The sequence below is a fragment of the Vitis riparia genome, unplaced genomic scaffold, assembly GCF_004353265.1.
Source record: "Vitis riparia cultivar Riparia Gloire de Montpellier isolate 1030 unplaced genomic scaffold, EGFV_Vit.rip_1.0 scaffold447_pilon_pilon, whole genome shotgun sequence".
NCBI classification, from domain to species: Eukaryota; Viridiplantae; Streptophyta; class Magnoliopsida; order Vitales; family Vitaceae; genus Vitis; species Vitis riparia.
The window spans coordinates 251,481-257,753 of record NW_023269680.1 but is presented as its reverse complement, the minus strand read 5'-3'; the positions used below and the strand labels follow the sequence as shown (position 1 = coordinate 257,753).

General features: G+C 34.1%; 1 non-coding gene across 1 annotated transcript; it reads left to right on the top strand.

The window, feature by feature from the left end:
- Positions 1-4,482: 4,482 nt before the first annotated feature.
- Positions 4,483-4,555, top strand: TRNAM-CAU. Its single transcript has one exon. It is a non-coding gene; the product is annotated as a tRNA-Met (tRNA).
- Positions 4,556-6,273: the final 1,718 nt, after the last annotated feature.

Sequence of the window (6,273 nt, the reverse complement as noted above, 5' to 3'; positions counted from 1 at the left end):
TTCTCATCATTAGGAAACAATGCTAGGTTCAATCTCATTTTATTCTTTGTTCATTTCGTTTACCATCCTAGGTCTTTCTAAGCTTAATCGTTTGTTCATTTTGGTTTCTCATCATTAGGACACCATCCTAGGTTTTATCTAAGCTTAATCATTTGTTCCTTTGGTTTCTCATCACTGGGACACCATCCTAAGTTCTAAGTTTCTTCTTATTTCCTTTGGTTTGTCAAAATGCGGACACCATCCTAGGTTCTATGTCAATTTATTCTTTGTTCATTTTGTTTCTATGGAACGCCATCCTAGATTCTATTTAAGCTTAATTGTTTGATCATTTCGATTCTCGTCATTGGGAGACAATCGTGGCTTCTATCTAAGTTTATTCTTTGGTCCTTTCATTTTTCATCATTATGACGCCATCCAAGGTTCTATCTAACCTTATTCATTTGTTTCTTTGGTTTCTCATCATTGGGGCACCATTTTAGGTTTTATCTATTTTATTTTTATTTCCATTGATTTATAATCATCGGGATTCCATACTTGGTACTACATAAGATTATTCATTTTTTCCTTTTTTTTTTCCTGATCGTTGGACTGTCATCCAAGGTTCTATCTAAGCTTAATTTGGACGCCAAAGTGGCAAAGAATAAACTAAGATAGAACCTAGGCCGGCCTTCCAAAAACGAGAAACCAAAGGACCAAATAAGTAAGTTTAGATTGACCGTGCATAGCTTCCCATTGATGAGAAACAAAAGGAACAAAGAATAAACTGAGATAGAACCTAGGATGGCGACCCAATGATGAGAAACAAAAGATTAAGCTTATGTAGAACCTATAATCTCGTCCCAATGATGAGAAATTAATTGAGTAAAGAACCAAGGATGGCGACCCAATGATGAGAAACAAAAGATTAAGCTTATGTAGAACCTATAATCTCGTCCCAATGATGAGAAACCAATTGAGTAAAGAACCTAGGATGATATCCCAATGATGAGAAACCAAAATGAACAAAGAATAAACTAAGATTGAACATAGCAAAGTGACATAATGATGAGAAATCAAAGGAATAAAAAATAAACTAAGATAGAATATAGGATGGTGTCCTAATGATGAGAAACCAATGCAACAAACAATGTTTAGATAGAACCTAGTTATGCATTCCAATGACGAGAAATGAAATGAACAAATAATAAATAGAGATAGAACCTATGATGGTGTCCAAATAATGATAAACAAAAGTAACAAAGAGGAAACTTAGATAGAACCTAAGATGTGATGATGAGAAATTAAGGAGGAAATGAGAAACTTAGATTCGACCTCGGACGCAGTCCTATGAATGAGAAACGAAAGGAACTAACGTTTAAACTTAGATAACGTAGGATGGGGTCCCAATGATAGGAAAACAACTAAACAAAGAATAAATTTATATAGAACCTAGGATAGTGTCCCAATGATGAGAAACCAAAGGAACAAACATCAAACTTAAATCAAACCTATGATGGTGTCCCAATGTTCAAAAATTGAAGGAAGAAATGATTAAGGTTAAATAAAATCTAGGATGGCATCCCAATGATGAGAAACCAAATAAAGAAAGAAAAAACTAAGATAAAACCTAGGATGGTGTAGCGAAGATGAGAAACTAAAGGAAAAAAAGAAGAAACATGGATAAAAAAACCTAGGATGATGTCCCATTGATGAGAAATGAAACAAACAAAAAATAAACTAAGATAGAACATAGAATGGTGTCCCAATGACGAGAAACAAGAGGAACAATAAACCTAGATAGAACCTAGGGGGTGTCGCAATGATGAGCAACCAAACGAACAAAATATTAAGCTTATATTGAACCTATGATGTCTTTCCAATGATATATGAAACCAAATGAACAAAGAAAAAACTTAGAATAAACTTAGGACAGTGTCCCAATTATTAGAAACAAACATAACATAAAAGATACTTAGAACCTAGAATGACATCCCAATAAGTAGAAACCAAATCAACAAATAATAAACTGAGGATGAACATACGATTGTGTCAGAATGATTAGAAAGCAAAGAAACAAACGTTTAAGCTTAAATAGAACCTAGGATAGCTTTCCACCTATCAAAAACCAAATAAACAAAGAATAAACTGAGATAGAAACCAGAATGGTTTCCCAATGATGAGAAACAAATGTAATAAAGAAGAAACTTAGATACATCTTAGGATGGTATCCCAAGATGAAAAAAAAATGATCAAAGAATAAATCGAGATATAACCTATGATGGTGTCTCAAATGACAAGAAATAAAAGGAGCATACGATTAGGTGCAGAAAGAACCTAGGATGGAGTCCCAACAATGACAAACAAAAGGAAAAAGCAATTAAGCTGAAATAAAACCTAGGATAGTGTTCCACTGATCAGAAACGGAAACTAAAATGGTGTCCCAATTATGAGAATCGAAAGTAACAAATAAGAAACTTAGATACAACTTAGGACGGTATCCAATCCTAAGAACCCAAATAAACAAAAATGAATTGATATAGAACCTAAGATGGTGTCCCAATGATGGGAAACCAAACGACAAATTGATTAAATTTAGAAAGAACCTAGGAAGGCATCCCAATAAAGAGAAATCAAAGGAACAAACAATTATGTTTAGATAGAACCTAGTTACACATCCCAATGATGATAAACAAAGATAGAACCTATGATGGTGTCCCAATGATGAGAAAATAAAGTAACAAAGAAGAAACTTAGATAAAATCTAGGAACCAATCCCAAGGGAGAAAAAAGAAACTTACATTCAGCCTAAGATGCAGTCCTATAGATAAGTAACAAAAGGAACTAACGTTTAAGCTAACATAGAACCAAGGATGGGGCCCCAATTATAATAGAACCTAGGATAGTATCCCAATGATTTGAAGCCAAAGAAACAAACATCAAACTTAAATCAAGCCTATGATCGTGTCCCAATGTTGAGAAAGTAAAGGAACAAACAATTAAGGATAATTAGAAACTAGAATGGTATCCCAATGATGAGAAACAAAACTAACAAAAAGGAAACTCATATAGAACTTAGGATGACGTCCAAATAATTAAAAACTAGATGAACAAAGAATAAATTGAGAAAGAGCCTAGGATGATGTCCCAATGATGAGAAACCAAAGGATCAAACGATTAAGCTTAGACAAAACCTCGGATAGCATTCCATTGATCAGAACCCAAATGAAAAAAGACAAAACTGATATAGAAACTAGAATGGTGTCCTAATGATAAAAAAACAAAAGTAGTAAAGAAGAAACTTGGATACAACCTAGAATGGTGTCCTAATGATAAAAAAACAAAAGTAGTAAAGAAGAAACTTGGATACAACCTAGAATGGTGTTCCAATGATGAGAAACCAAATGAACAAAGAATAAAGTGAGATAAAATATAAGATGGTGTCCCAATGACAAGAAACCAAAGGAACAAACAATTATCTTTAGATAGAACCTAGTTTTGCATCCTAATAATGAGAGACAAAATGAACAAAGAATAACCTGTGATAAAACATATGATGGTGTCCCAATGATTAGAAACCAAAGGAACAAAGAAGAAACTTCGATTCACCCTACAATGAACAAAGAATGAAAGGATTTAACGTTTTAGCTTAAGATGGCATCCCAATAATGTGAAAGTAAATAAAAAAAATGAATAACATTAGATAGAACTTAGGACATTGTCCCAAATATGAGAAACCAAAGGAATAAGCATCAAACTAAAATCAAACCAATGATGGTGTCCTAATATTCAGTAACTGAAGAAACAAATGATTAAAGTTAGATAGAACCAAGGATGGCACACCAATGATGAAAAACCAAACAAAGAAATAATAAACTAAGATAGAACATAGGATGCTATCCCAATGATGAGAAACCAAAGGAACAAAGAAGAAACCTAAATAGAAGCAAGGAGGGTGTCACAATGATGAGAAACCAAACGAACAAAAAATTAAACTTATACATATCCTAGGATGTCTTCCCAATGATATGAAACCAAATAAACAAAGAATAAATTGAGAAAGAACCTAGGATGGTGTCCCAATGATGAGAAACCAGTGGAACAAACGATTAAGCTTAAATAGAACCTAGGATAGCATTCCACTTATCAGACACAAAATGAACAATGAATAAAATGAAATAGAAATTAATGGTATTGCAATGATGAGAAACCATATGAATAAACAATAAAGTGTGTTAGAATCTTGGATGGTGCCCCATTTACAAGAAACAAAGGAACAAGCGATTAAATTTAGAAACAACCTAGGATGATGTCCCATTGATCAAAAACCAATGGAACACAAAATTATGTTTAGATAGAACCTAGCGTGCTAGCCGCTGCTTCATTTCGTATAGTGATAACGCTTTCTCTTTCTTAGCGCTCCGCCCCCCCTTATATAGTAAGGGGAACTCTGGTTGCGCGGCTTTCTCTTATAGGGGTCTCTTTTTTCTGACTTGACTCAGCTTTACCTACTTGACTCAGCGGTTAGAGTATCGCTTTCATACGGCGAGAGTCATTGGTTCAAATCCAATAGTAGGTAAAACCGGCCGAAACCCCTGCTTTTGCCAGCATGACAGCAAGCACGGACTGGCAGCAAGGAGTCAACTGAATGACCAAAGCATCGGTTGCTTCCACTTGTGGCCTTCTTCGACCGCTTTGCCTCCGAATGATTTGAAACGAAATAAACAAAGAATAAACTGAGGTACAACCTATGATGTTGTCCCAATGATGAAAAACAAAAGTAACAAAGAAGAAACTTAAATTAAACCTATGATGATCTCCCAATGTTCAGAAATTGAGGGAGCAAATGATCAAAGTTGGATAGAACCTAGGATGGTGTGCCAATGATGAGAAACTAAAGGAAAAGGAGAGAAAAACATATAGAAATTAGGTTGGCATCCAAATGATAAGAAACCAATGGAACAAACGATCAAGTTTAAATAGAACCTAGGATAGCATTCAACTGATCAAAGAATAAATGAAATAGAAACTAGCATGGGGTCCCAATGATGAGAAACTTAGATACAACGGAGTATGGTGGCCCAATGATGAGAAACCAAATAAATAAAGAATCAATTGAGTTAGAACCTTGGATGGCGTCCCATTCCTGAGAAGCAAAGGAACAAACAATTCAATTTGTAAACAACCTAGGTGTCCCAATGATAAGAAACCAATGGAACAAAAGATTATGTTCAGATAGAACCTAGTTTGCCTCCAAAGGATGAGAAACGAAATGAACAAAGAATAAGCTGAGGTAGAACTTTTGATGCTGTCCCAATGATGACAAACAAAAGTAATAAAGAAGAAACTTACATAAAACCTATGATGGTGTCCCAATGATAAAAAACCAAATGATGAGAGAAGAAGCTTAGATTTAATTTAGGATGCAATCCTATTGATTAGAAAATAAAGCAACTAACATTTAAGCTTAGATAGAACCTATGATGGCGTCCCAATGATAGAAAAGCAAATAAACAAATAATAAACTTAGATAGAACTTAGGATAAGTTCAATTAAACCTAGGATGGTCTCCCAATGATGAAAAACCAAACGAAGAAAGAAAAAAAATGAAATATAATCTAGGATGGTGTGCCAATTATGAGAAATTAAAGGAAAAGGAAACAAACTCAAATGGGAATTAGGCTGGCGTCCAAATGATAAGAAATCAATGGAACAAATGATTAAGTTTAAATAGCACCTAGGATAGTTAGACACAAAATGAACAAAGAATAAAATGAGATAGAAACTAGAATGGGGTCCCAATGATGAGAAACAAATAAGAAACTTAGATACAACCTAGGATGGTGTTCCAATTATGAGAAACAAATAAGAAACTTAGATACAACCAAGGATGATATCCCTATGATGAGAAACCAAATGAATAAATGATCAATTGAATTAGAACCGGCGATGGTATCCTTATGATGAGAAACCAAATGAATATAGAATCAACTGAGTTAGAACCTTGGATGGTGTCCCATTGACAAGAAGCAACGGAACAAAAGATTAAATTTATAACGAACCTAGGATGGTGTGCCAATGATGATCTACCAATGAAATAAATAATTATGCTTAGACAGAACCTAGTTTTTCCTTTGAATGATAAGAAGCAAAATGAACAAGGAAGAAACTTACATAGAACCTATGATGGTGTCCAAATGATGAGAAACCAAATGAAGAGAGAATAACTTAGAGTCAATCTAGAATCCAGTTCTATTGATGAGAAATGAAAGGAACTAACATTTAAGCTTAGATAAA